This window comes from Lampris incognitus, chromosome 18 (assembly GCF_029633865.1).
Source record: "Lampris incognitus isolate fLamInc1 chromosome 18, fLamInc1.hap2, whole genome shotgun sequence".
NCBI lineage: Eukaryota > Metazoa > Chordata > Actinopteri > Lampriformes > Lampridae > Lampris > Lampris incognitus.
The window spans coordinates 36,570,631-36,585,388 of NC_079228.1; the positions used below are offsets into that span (position 1 = coordinate 36,570,631).

The 14,758-nt window shown below is 50.0% G+C and overlaps 1 protein-coding gene across 1 annotated transcript in view; it reads right to left on the reverse strand.

The window, feature by feature from the left end:
• plekho1a (pleckstrin homology domain containing, family O member 1a) overlaps nt 1-14,758 on the reverse strand; it is a 43,049-nt gene that overhangs the window by 24,042 nt on the left and 4,249 nt on the right. The gene's annotated exons all lie outside the window — the stretch shown is intronic.

Here is a 14,758-nt window from a genome sequence, read left to right on the forward strand (position 1 = left end):
ATCCCAGGCTGGGAATGACCCTACACAGGAATGGTTTGGAAAGGATCCCAGGCTGGGAATGACGCTACACAGGAATGGTTTGGAAAGGATCCCAGGCTGGGAATGACCCTACACAGGAATGGTTTGGAAAGGATCCCAGGCTGGGAATGATCCTACACAGGAATGGTTTGGAAAGGACCCCAGGCTAGGAATGACCCTACACAGGAATGGTTTGGAAAGGATCCCAGGCTGGGAATGACCCTACACAGGAATGGTTTGGAAAGGATCCCAGGCTGGGAATGACCCTACATAGGAATGGTTTGGAAAGGATCCCAGGCTGGGAATGACACTACACAGGAATGGTTTGGAAAGGATCCCAGGCTGGGAATGACCCTACATAGGAATGGTTTGGAAAGGATCCCAGGCTGGGAATGACCCTACACAGGAATGGTTTGGAAAGGATCCCAGGCTGGAAATGACGCTACACATGAATGGTTTGGAAAGGATCCCAGGCTGGGAATGACCCTACACAGGAATGGTTTGGAAAGGACCCCAGGCTGGGAATGACCCTACACAGGAATGGTTTGGAAAGGATCCCAGGCTGGGAATGACCCTACATAGGAATGGTTTGGAAAGGATCCCAGGCTGGGAATGACCCTACACAGGAATGGTTTGGAAAGGATCCCAGGCTGGGAATGACGCTACACAGGAATGGTTTGGAAAGGATCCCAGGCTGGGAATGACCCTACACAGGAATGGTTTGGAAAGGACCCCAGGCTGGGAATGACCCTACACAAGAATGGTTTGGAAAGGATCCCAGGCTGGGAATGACCCTACATATGAATGGTTTGGAAAGGATCCCAGGCTGGGAATGACACTACACAGGAATGGTTTGGAAAGGATCCCAGGCTGGGAATGACCCTACACAGGAATGGTTTGGAAAGGACCCCAGGCTGGGAATGACCCTACACAGGAATGGTTTGGAAAGGATCCCAGGCTGGGAATGACCCTACATAGGAATGGTTTGGAAAGGATCCCAGGCTGGGAATGACCCTACACAGGAATGGTTTGGAAAGGATCCCAGGCTGGGAATGACGCTACACAGGAATGGTTTGGAAAGGATCCCAGGCTGGGAATGACCCTACACAGGAATGGTTTGGAAAGGACCCCAGGCTGGGAATGACCCTACACAAGAATGGTTTGGAAAGGATCCCAGGCTGGGAATGACCCTACATATGAATGGTTTGGAAAGGATCCCAGGCTGGGAATGACACTACACAGGAATGGTTTGGAAAGGATCCCAGGCTGGGAATGATCCTACACAGGAATGGTTTGGAAAGGACCCCAGGCTAGGAATGAGCCTACACAGGAATGGTTTGGAAAGGACCCCAGGCTGGGAATGACGCTACACAGGAATGGTTTGGAAAGGATCCCAGGCTGGGAATGACCCTACATAGGAATGGTTTGGAAAGGATCCCAGGCTGGGAATGACACTACACAGGAATGGTTTGGAAAGGATCCCAGGCTGGGAATGACGCTACACAGGAATGGTTTGGAAAGGACCCCAGGCTGGGAATGACGCTACACAGGAATGGTTTGGAAAGGATCCCAGGCTGGGAATGACGCTACACAGGAATGGTTTGGAAAGGATCCCAGGCTGGGAATGACCCTACACAGGAATGGTTTGGAAAGGACCCCAGGCTGGGAATGACCCTACACAAGAATGGTTTGGAAAGGATCCCAGGCTGGGAATGACCCTACATATGAATGGTTTGGAAAGGATCCCAGGCTGGGAATGACACTACACAGGAATGGTTTGGAAAGGATCCCAGGCTGGGAATGATCCTACACAGGAATGGTTTGGAAAGGACCCCAGGCTAGGAATGACCCTACACAGGAATGGTTTGGAAAGGACCCCAGGCTGGGAATGACCCTACACAGGAATGGTTTGGAAAGGATCCCAGGCTGGGAATGACCCTACATAGGAATGGTTTGGAAAGGATCCCAGGCTGGGAATGACCCTACACAGGAATGGTTTGGAAAGGATCCCAGGCTGGGAATGACGCTACACAGGAATGGTTTGGAAAGGATCCCAGGCTGGGAATGACCCTACACAGGAATGGTTTGGAAAGGACCCCAGGCTGGAAATGACACTACACAGGAATGGTTTGGAAAGGATCCCAGGCTGGGAATGACGCTACACAGGAATGGTTTGGAAAGGACCCCAGGCTGGGAATGACCCTACACAGGAATGGTTTGGAAAGGATCCCAGGCTGGGAATGACCCTACACAGGAATGGTTTGGAAAGGATCCCAGGCTGGGAATGACGCTACACAGGAATGGTTTGGAAAGGATCCCAGGCTGGGAATGACCCTACACAGGAATGGTTTGGAAAGGATCCCAGGTTGGGAATGACACTGCACAGGAATGGTTTGGAAAGGATCCCAGGCTGGGAATGACACTACACAGGAATGTTTTGGAAAGGATCCCGGGCTGGGAATGACACTACACAGGAATGGTTTGGAAAGGATCCCAGGCTGGGAATGACCCTACACAGGAATGGTTTGGAAAGGACCCCAGGCTGGGAATGACCCTACACAGGAATGGTTTGGAAAGGATCCCAGGCTGGGAATGACCCTACACAGGAATGGTTTGGAAAGGATCCCAGGCTGGGAATGACACTGAGTCACATCAAACCGGCTGAGCAACATTTGACCAGTAATACTTCATCACACTTTATTAGGGGTCCAAGCAGCGAAGCTGATGGAACCCTATTGTATTTGTTAGGATTGTTATTGTTTTTCTCCGCTAAAAGTGTGTGAGGCTCAGCAACCGTAAGTCCTAGACCAACCAACTTTGGTACGTGAATTCCTATGGCCCCCCACTACTCAGGCACCACAAATCACCTATGTCAGCCAGATGGTGGCGCTATAACAAAGGGTCATGCGTAATTCCCACACAATAAGTCAGATCAACACAAAACTGCACAGACCTATGCATCTGAATGTGCTCTACAACTTTGTTATTGGGACCACATATGTCAGCCATATAGTTTGCCCGCCATTTTGACTTGTATTAGTTTGGGCGCGGTTTCTCAGCTAAAAGTGTCTGAGGCTCAGCAACCATAAGTCCTAGACCAACCAAATTTGGTAGGTGCATTCATACGGCCCCCCACTACTCTGGCACTACAAATCACCCATGTCAGCCAGATGGTGGCGCTATAACAAAGGATCATGCTTAAAAGGCCATTACTCCCACAGCATAAGTCAGATGAACACAAAACTTAATCGACCCATGCATCTCAATGTGCTCAACAACTTTACTATCGGGACCACCTATGTCAGTCATATAGTTTGCCCGCTATTTTGACTTATTTGGTGTGGAAGCGCTGCAGCTCTACAGACCACACGCCAGGACACCTGGGTATAACGACATACTTTTTCTTTTTACGGCAGTCGGCTAGGACGCAAGAAATCAGACACCGTTTGGTCCAGTTTTGGAAACTCTGGCACATGTTTCTGAAGCAATGGAAGTGTTACGACATTTTAAAAAATTACGGTAATCGTCTAGGACACAGGCGACCCAAGTAATCCGACATCTCAAAAACCGCTTGATCAAAAAATCAGAAATTTGGTATACTTATACTTGGACCCATTTGGCTACATTGCCTAAAGTGCTGATTGGCTGGATTACCAAAATGGCTGCCAAACAGCCAATCAAAATTCAGCAGCTGATATCTGCTAGTGTGAATGGCCAATCTTCATGAAACTTGATAGGCCTATTCTTTGTGGCACATAGAAGCCATGCACCAAATATGAAACAGCTCGGACACATGGCGGCTGCAATACTGCTTGGATCCCATTAATCGCCGCTTGCGGCTATATTTATTATTAGTATTATTAGTATTAGTATTTTTTTTCTGCAAACCCCCCCCCCTTTTCTCCCCAATTGTATCCGGCCAGTTACCCCACTCTTCCGAGCCGTCCTGGTCGCTGCTCCACCCCCTCTGCTGATCCAGGAGGGCTGCAGGCCTCCTCCCATACACGTGGAGTCACCAGCCGCTACTTTTCCCCTGACAGTGAGGAGTTTCACCAGGGGGACGTAGCACGTGGGAGGATCACGCTATTCCCCCCAGTTCCCCCCATCCCGAACAGGCGCCCCGACCAACCAGAGGAGGCGCTAGTGCAGCGACCAGGACACACACCCACATCCGGCTCCCCATCCGCAAACACGGCCAATTGTGTCTGTAGGGACGCCCGACCAAGCCGGAGGCAACATGGGGATTCGAACTGGCGATCCATGTGTTGGTAGGCAACAGAATAGATCGCCTCGCCACCCGGACGCCCTATCACACTTTATTAATCGATTTTCACTGTATACATATTTACAACTGCAGTGAATAGCTTGGTAACAACCTCAGCTGCTGTGATCATCTGCTCTTCGTCCTACAACACGTGGACTCCTCTCATCTCCTCATTCACCAGAGGGGCAGATTCTCCGCTAAAATATGAGGGTGTGGCGTTTATACAGACAAACGACGCGTTCTCACCCCGCTGTAACCTCTCACAGGATGATGACTATGATGATGAGGATGATGGTGATGAAGAGGAGGAGGAGGAGGAGGGGGGAGGATTATGATGCAACGTTGGCTGCGCAGCTGAAATTCTCTCCGTCACGTTCAAGCCGGTCAGCATTACTGTGTTACTACATCACCCCGTGAGTCTGCTGTCACACTGATCTGTGGTGTGAGCCATCCATCCATCCATCCATCCATCCATCCATCCAATATCTATCTATCCATCTATCTATCTATCTATGTCTGTCTGGCTGTCTGTCTGTCTGTTTCTATACAGTCGCTTGACTCGTCTCTGAATTTGGAGAGGTCATCCCTGCGGAGTTCCTAAAATACATAAACTGTTATATAACGCAACATTATGTGATGGAATACCACTTAGTTCAACTTTATCAGTGGTTATATAATGTGATGTCATGTCATGTCATGTCATGTTTAGTCAGAACTACAGAGTCAGCGTCTTAATATACCTCCTAAATGCCCCCATCAGAGCAGCCCTCCAACGGCTTCTGTCAAAATGCTCCATATTACACAGCACATACTACACGCTACTGTACACGCTGCTGAACACTACATACTACACAGTACATACTACTGCACACACGTCACACTATATTAAACCACGTGCTCTATTCGAGTTAGGCTCTTCCACAGGTCTGTCCAGAACAGATGATATGACTCTGAGCTGCTCTTTCCTCCTTCCGCTCCTGTCTTCCGGCTTTGGCTTTGTGAGACCGATAACTGCTGTTTAGTCTCCTACTCTCTTCTCTCCTCAATATTCTGCTCTAGCTTCTTTATTTGTTCTACTGATTCCGCCATTTTCTGTGCTTAGTTCACTTTTTGCTAGATTCTCTAGCTTTCTTTCTCAAATGACCCTTGTGTTAGTGGGCAGCCTTTCGCTCCTAGTCTATTTGCTAGCTTCGAGCTTAGCCTAGCTTAGCAGTCAGCTTTATTTCCTTTGCAGTCAAAGCAGCTTTGTTAAAAAAGTGGTTTGTGCTGACTGCGCCGTAGTTGCAGATAGATCGTCTCTATTAGAGGGACGTGTCCGCGAGTCAGAGCAGCTCCTTTCGGCTAGGCTTACGTTAGATGTGACGGGCACTCCAGATAACCGTAGCCCCAGGCCTGACAGCAGGCCTGCTACTGTTAGCACTAGCTCAGCCTCGTCGGCATATGCGGTGGAGTTTGTCTCTGTTCACCGGCGTGGGAAGGCCCGCAAGAGCAAGCCACCGGTCGTGTAGCCTGGTCTACAGTCACCTCTCCCGACTGCAAACCGGTTTGCGCCCCTCACCAGCCCTGTTGGTAGTCCTACCAGCCAGCGTGCTTGTCCACTGATCACTGTATACCATTATACAGAATAAATTGTAATTTCGGTTTCTCTGGCCTTAATCTCTTTTGGTTTAAGTGCTATTTATCTGGATGAACACAGTGTATCTGCTATAATAACATTACAGCGGAATTCTCTGATGTTATATGTGGCGTACCTCAGGGCTCAGTTCTTGGCCGTCTACTTTTCTCTCTTTATATTTCACCTCTTGACCAAATTATACAATTATACGCAGTTATGGAATAAATTTCCATTGCTATGCGGATGATACTCAGCTGTATATGCCTATAAGGGCTGATGATCATATTCAAATAACAATCAACAACTGTGATTTCACAAAGCGGGGCAGCCAAAAAGCTTGGTGTTACATTTGATCGCAGCCTTTCCTTTGATAAGCACGTTAAAGAAATCCCCAAGACTGGCTCTGCCTTATTTTCGCTTATGTAACATAGCTAAAATTCGGTCTTTTCTGTCCATGGCTGATGCAGAGACTCTGTCTCATCCAGACTTGATTACTATAATGCTCTGTTTTCAGGTCTGCCACATGCTAGTACTGAAATTCTTCTGATGGTTCAACGTGCTGCAGCTAGAATTCTTGCTTCCTGCCATTGGCTTCCTATCCATGTTAGATCAGACTTCAAGGTGCTTCTGCTGACTTATAAAATCCTAGATGGGCTTGCCCCATCTCACCTGTCTGATCTCCTTAAACCGTACGTTCCACCTCGAGCCCTTCACTCTCAAAATACAGGGCTCCTGTGTGTACCCCAAGTTAAAAAGAAGTCAGCTGGTGGCAGCAGGGCCTTTTCCTATCGGGCCCCGTTCTTGTAGAATAACCTGCCTGCTGCCATCAGACAGTCAGAGTCTGCTGAGTCCTTTAAATCCCAACTTAAAATGCATCTTTTTGCCTTAGCCTACAATTAGTTACCTTTAAGTTGGGTGCTTCACAACCTGTACTGCGTGGCGGGTCGGTTTCTGTCTCAGTGGGTCGGTTTCTGTCTCAGTGGATTTACCAAGCGCCGTTCTGCCGACGAGACTATAGAGTATAGATTGTTGACAAACTGTTCTCTTCTCTCATGTCTTTTCTCTCTCTCTGAATGATGTCTTCTCCTTTCTCTGTTCCTGTGTGTGAAGGACGTGATGTGGGTCCCCCCTGTGTGCACATGCAACGCAGTCTGTCCTCCTCCCAGGTCTCCATGGTGATGGTGGTCACCCCCCTGGATGCTGCTTGCCGTCCCCCTCGTCAAATTCTTAATATATCTTATAAATCCAGATAATTTTGTTCTCCTGTTTCAATGTTACATCCTTCTCTCACTCCGATGTGTGTGTGTGTGTGTGTGTGTGTGTGTGTGTGTGTGTGTGTGTGTGTGTGTGTGTGTGTGTGTGTGTGTGTGTGTGTGTGTGTCTGTCTGTGTGTGTGTGTGTGTGTGTGTGTGTGTGTGAGTGTGTGCGTGCTCTGGGACCTCTGGGCTCAGCTGTGTCAGATGAGGTCTTTGATTGTGTGACACATGCGTGCTGCTCAGCCAGCGGTGTGTGTGTGTGTGTGTGTGTGTGTGTGTGTGTGTGTGTGTGTGTGTGTGTGTGTGTGTGTGTTCGTGACAGAGTGAGAGGGGGGTTGAGTGAACAAGTGATGCAAGCGGAAAAAAAACGTTAGTCTTTTAATTCCAGAATTGTCTCCAAACACGGGTTCCTGCTGCCAGAGGATCAAGTCATACTGGTGGTCTACATCACATCTGTAAACCAGACTGACCTGGGCCGAACCAAGCAGGACCCGACACGAGATCGGAGCGGTCTACAAGCCTCTCAGCTGCCGAGGTCGGTCGAGGCTGAACAACGAGGTCACATGACTGAACACCGGGGCTCCCGGACCCGTCCCAAACCCGGCACTTCATCCGGCCCACATACCGCGTGGAATGATGGACCTTGAGCGGTCCGCTGCTGTTTGCCAGATCTGGGCCAGAACCAAGCCGTAGCAATGTCATATGTGCCACATATTTGCCAAAGGTGGCCCATATTTGTTGTGTGGTATTTGGGCCATATTCACCATTCACCACACGGGGTCACTTCAGGGTCACATCCAGATCACATGTTGCCCAGAGCAACGCATCTTTGCCCAAAAGAGGCCCACATGTGATTTGGCACATTTGGGCCATATTTGCTGTTATACATGTGGGCCACTTCAGGCTCACATCCAGTTTGTCAGGGCCAGAAGAAGACCACCAGTGCCGCATCACTGCCTGAAGTGGTCCACATCCGGATGCTGTCTGGGCCTGATCTTGCTTCATTGTGTTACAACGAAGGTTGTCCTCCATAAAACAATGATGGATGAAGACGGAGAGGGAATACAGCTTTACCACTGATGCTCTGCTGCATCTCTCACACACACACACACACACACACACACACACACACACACACACACACACACACGCACACACACACACACAGCTGTTCCAGAGGGTTTTGCAGCTGTAACGAGGACCGTTTTGTTCGGGGTTGTGCGAAACTGATGCAACCTTCTGGGCGGCGATGTGGCCCGGCGGTCCACTCAGGAGCAGCAAGAAGGTGCCGGGTTCGAGCCCCGCGGTAGTCCGACCTTGGGGGTCGTCCCAGGTCGTCCCCTGTGTGGAGTTTCCATGTTCTCCCCGTGTCTGCGGTGGGGTTTCTCCAGGTGCCCCCACCCCCACCCCCGATCAAAAGCAGCATGCATGTTAGGGTTGGGGGTACTGCTGTCTGTGCCCCTGAGCAAGGCAGTGGGCGAAGAACAGGAGTCGGTCCCCGGGTGCAGCACGAAGGCGGCAGCCCACCGCTCCTCGCCGCACACATCACGGCTAGGGAGGCGCTGATTTTCCCGAGGGGACAAATAAAGGAAACTTAATCAACACAACAGGATGAGCCGTGTGTACGTCTGTCACGTCACACCGGATTCATCACAACACAACACAACGCAACACAACACAACGCAACACAACGCAACGCAACGCAACACAACACAACACAACACAACACAACACAACACAACACAACACAACAGGATGAGCCGTGTGCCGCCGAGCCCCGCAGGCCTCCGTACGTCTGTCACGTCCCACCGGATTCATCACAGCACAACACAACGCAACACAACACAACACAACACAACACAACACAACACAACACAACGCAACACAACGCAACACAACACAACACAACAGGATGAGCCGTGTGCCGCCGAGCCCCGCAGGCCTCCGTACGTCTGTCACGTCACACCGGATTCATCACAGCACAACACAACGCAACACAACACAACACAACACAACACAACACAACGCAACACAACGCAACACAACACAACACAACAGGATGAGCCGTGTGCCGCCGAGCCCCGCAGGCCTCCGTACGTCTGTCACGTCACACCAGATTCATCACAGCACAACACAACGCAACGCAACACAACACAACACAACACAACGCAACACAACGCAACACAACACAACACAACACAACACAACGCAACACAACACAACGCAACACAACACAACGCAACACAACACAACACAACACAACACAACACAACACAACGCAACACAACACAACGCAACACAACGCAACGCAACACAACACAACACAACACAACGCAACGCAACGCAACGCAACACAACACAACACAACACAACGCAACACAACACAACGCAACACAACACAACGCAACACAACACAACGCAACACAACACAACACAACACAACACAACGCAACACAACACAACACAACAGGATGAGCCGTGTGCCGCCGAGCCCCGCAGGCCTCCGTACGTCTGTCACGTCACACCGGATTCATCACAGCACAACGCAACGCAATACAACACAATGCAACGCAACACAACACAACACAATGCAACACAACACAACACAACACAACACAACACAACACAACGCAACACAACACAACACAATACAACAGGATGAGCCGTGTGCCACCGAGCCCCGCAGGCCTCCGTACGTCTGTCACGTCACACCGGATTCATCACAGCACAACACAACGCAACACAACACAACACAACACAACAGGATGAGCCGTATGCCGCCGAGCCCCGCAGGCCTCCGTACGTCTGTCACGTCACACCGGATTCATCACAGCACAACACAACACAACGCAACACAACGCAACACAACACAACACAAAGCAACACAACACAACACAACGCAACACAACACAACACAACAGGATGAGCCGTGTGCCGCCGAGCCCCGCAGGCCTCCGTACGTCTGTCACGTCCCACCGGATTCATCACAACACAACACAACACAACACAACACAACACAACACAACACAACAGGATGAGCCGTGTGCCGCCGAGCCCCGCAGGCCTCCGTACGTCTGTCACGTCCCACCGGATTCATCACAACACAACACAACACAACACAACACAACACAACACAACAGGATGAGCCGTGTGCCGCCGAGCCCCGCAGGCCTCCGTACGTCTGTCACGTCACACCGGATTCATCACAACACAACACAACACAACACAACACAACACAACACAACACAACAGGATGAGCCGTGTGCCGCCGAGCCCCGCAGGCCTCCGTACGTCTGTCACGTCCCACCGGATTCATCACAACACAACACAACACAACACAACGCAACGCAACACAACACAACACAACACAACGCAACACAACACAACACAACACAACGCAACACAACACAACACAACACAACACAACAGGATGAGCCGTGTGCCGCCGAGCCCCGCAGGCCTCCGTACGTCTGTCACGTCCCACCGGATTCATCACAACACAACACAACACAACACAACACAACGCAACACAACACAACACAACAGGATGAGCCGTGTGCCGCCGAGCCCCGCAGGCCTCCGTACGTCTGTCACGTCACACCTGATTCATCACAGCACAACACAACGCAACGCAACACAACACAATGCAAGGCAACGCAACACAACACAACGCAACGCAACGCAACACAATACAACACAACGCAACACAACACAACACAACGCAACACAACACAATGCAAGGCAACACAACACAACGCAACACAACACAACACAACGCAACACAACACAACACAATGCAAGGCAACACAACACAACGCAACGCAACACAACACAATGCAAGGCAACACAACACAACACAATGCAACACAACACAACACAACACAACACAACGCAACACAACACAACACAACAGGATGAGCCGTGTGCCGCCGAGCCCCGCAGGCCTCCGTACGTCTGTCACGTCACACCGGATTCATCACAGCACAACACAACGCAACGCAACACAACACAATGCAAGGCAACGCAACACAACACAACGCAACGCAACGCAACGCAACACAACACAACACAACGCAACACAACACAACACAACGCAACACAACACAATGCAAGGCAACACAACACAACACAACGCAACACAACACAACACAACACAATGCAAGGCAACACAACACAACGCAACGCAACACAACACAATGCAAGGCAACACAACACAACACAATGCAACACAACACAACACAACACAACACAACGCAACACAACACAACAGGATGAGCCGTGTGCCGCCGAGCCCCGCAGGCCTCCGTACGTCTGTCACGTCACACCGGATTCATCACAGCACAACACAACGCAACGCAACACAACACAACACAGCACAACACAACGCAACGCAACACAACACAATGCAAGGCAACGCAACACAACACAACGCAACGCAACGCAACACAACACAACACAACGCAACACAACACAACACAACGCAACACAACACAATGCAAGGCAACACAACACAACACAACACAACACAACGCAACACAACACAACACAACACAATGCAAGGCAACACAACACAACGCAACGCAACACAACACAATGCAAGGCAACACAACACAACACAATGCAACACAACACAACACAACACAATGCAACACAACACAACGCAACACAACACAACACAACGCAACACAACACAATGCAAGGCAACACAACACAATGCAACACAACACAACACAACACAACACAACGCAACGCAACGCAACACAACACAATGCAACACAACACAACACAACACAACGCAACGCAACACAACACAATGCAACACAACACAACACAACACAACACAACGCAACACAACACAACACAACAGGATGAGCCGTGTGCCGCCGAGCCCCGCAGGCCTCCGTACATCTGTCACATCACACCGGATTCATCACAGCACAACACAACGCAACACAGCACAACACAACGCAACGCAACGCAACACAACACAACGCAACGCAACACAACACAACACAACACAACGCAACACAACACAACGCAACGCAACGCAACACAACACAACACAACGCAACACAACACAACGCAACACAACACAATGCAAGGCAACACAACACAATGCAACACAACACAACACAACACAACGCAACGCAACGCAACACAACACAATGCAACACAACACAACACAACACAATGCAACGCAACACAACACAATGCAACACAACACAACACAACACAACGCAACACAACACAACACAACAGGATGAGCCGTGTGCCGCCGAGCCCCGCAGGCCTCCGTACGTCTGTCACGTCACACCGGATTCATCACAGCACAACACAATGCAACACAACACAACACAATGCAACGCAACACAACACAACACAATGCAACACAACACAACACAATGCAACGCAACACAACACAACACAATGCAACACAACACAACACAATGCAACGCAACACAACACAACACAATGCAACACAACACAACACAATGTAACGCAACACAACACAACACAATGCAACACAATGCAACACAACACAATGCAACGCAACACAACACAATGCAACACAACACAACACAACACAATGCAACGCAACACAACACAACACAACAGAATGCAACACAACACAACACAATGCAACGCAACACAAGAGCTGAGTTACTGACAAGGAAACCTTTAGCTCTGTGAACACAAATCAAATCAAATCAATAGATTCCTCAAGATACAAATATAGACAACATCGCACTGGTTACCATAGCGATGCTATGGGCGTGTGGCATCATTAAAGTCACAATCCCGAAGAGTTACACACAAACTTCTGGTGCGTGTAAGATAACAACTCTGAGCTATGAATCTCCGCACCCTGCAGACTAGCAGGCTGTGACGTGGACGGGTGGTGTCTGGCAGGACTCCGCCAGGACAAATGACGGGGCGCATAGTCTTCTCCGCCTTCGTCGTAGCCGCCAAATGAGGAAGAAGAAGGCGGGTAGTGTTGAGTTCGAAGAGGACGTGAAGTTGTTGGGTCTAACCAGTAGCTATGACAGAACCAGCTTGTAGAAGACCTTCAAAGGGCGTCCGGGTAGCGTAGCGGTCTGCTCCGTTGCCTACCAACACGGGGATCGCCGGTTCAAGTCCCCGTGTTACCTCCGGCTTGGTCGGGCGCCCCTACAGACACAGTTGGCCGCGTCTGCGGGTGGGAAGCCGGATGTGGGTATGTGTCCTGGCTGCTGCACTAGCGCCCCCTCTGGTCGCTCGGGGCGCCTGTTCGGGAGGGGGAACTGGGGGGAATAGCGTGATCCTCCCACGCGCTACGTCCCTCTGGCGAAACTCCTCACGGTCAGGTGAAAAGAAGCGGCTGGCGACTCCACATGTATGGGAGGAGGCATGTGGTAGTCTGCAGCCCTCCTGGGATCGGCAGAGGGGGTGGAGCAGCGACCGGGATGGAGCGGAAGAGTGGGGGTAATGGACCGGATACAATTGGGGAGAAAAAGGGGGGTAAAACCTTCACCAACAGATGGTACAACATCAATAAGTGAAGGTCTTATGGTTGTTTCTGACACAGCAGCCCTGCTGACTCGCCCCCCCACCCCACCGCCCCCGCCTGGCTGGGGCTCAGACACCCACCTCAACACCACCTACACAGGCGACGCCTTCCTGCTCCCTGCTGTAGAAGCTGTTGTTTAGACGGCTTCACGCCACCGATTCAAACACACTCGTCTATTCCACTCAGCTCACAGCAACATGACACGTCCTCAGTGGCGGCTGGCCAGCAGAGGGCGCTGTGGCGCCGCCCCCTTCAAACATCGAGATGAAATTCTACTTTTTCAGTCTGTGGGCGCCTGTCAGCAGCCATGAAATATTGGTTCAAATGGTGCTTGGTTGATTCCTGTCTGAATACATATACTTCCTGTCTGAATACATATACTTCCTGTCTGACTACATATACTTCCTGTCTGAATACATATACTTCCTGTCTGACTACATATACTTCCTGTCTGAATACATATACTTCCTGTCCGAATACATATACTTCCTGTCTGACTACATATACTTCCTGTCTGACTACATATACTTCCTGTCTGAATACATATACTTCCTGTCTGACTACATATACTTCCTGTCTGAATACATATACTTCCTGTCTGACTACATATACTTCCTGTCTGAATACATATACTTCCTGTCCGAATACATATACTTCCTGTCTGACTACATATACTTCCTGTCTGACTACATATACTTCCTGTCCGAATACATATACTTCCTGTCTGAATACATATACTTCCTGTCCGAATACATATACTTCCTGTCTGAATACATATACTTCCTGTCTGACTACATATACTTCCTGTCTGAATACATATACTTCCTGTCTGAATACATATACTTCCTGGGTGAGGGGCGCCGGCCAAACCGTACCTCATGTAGGCCCTCAAACCTGTGGCGAGCAGGTGACCTCAGGCTGCCGTCTGATTGGTTTCTTCAGATTTTCCAGGGGGCGCTGTTCTGCGCGCCCTCGGACATTCCCACGTTTACTGGCAGTGCATCGGTATGGTTTAAATGTTTCTTGATCTAACGTGACTGGACAATTCTCGTGTCTGT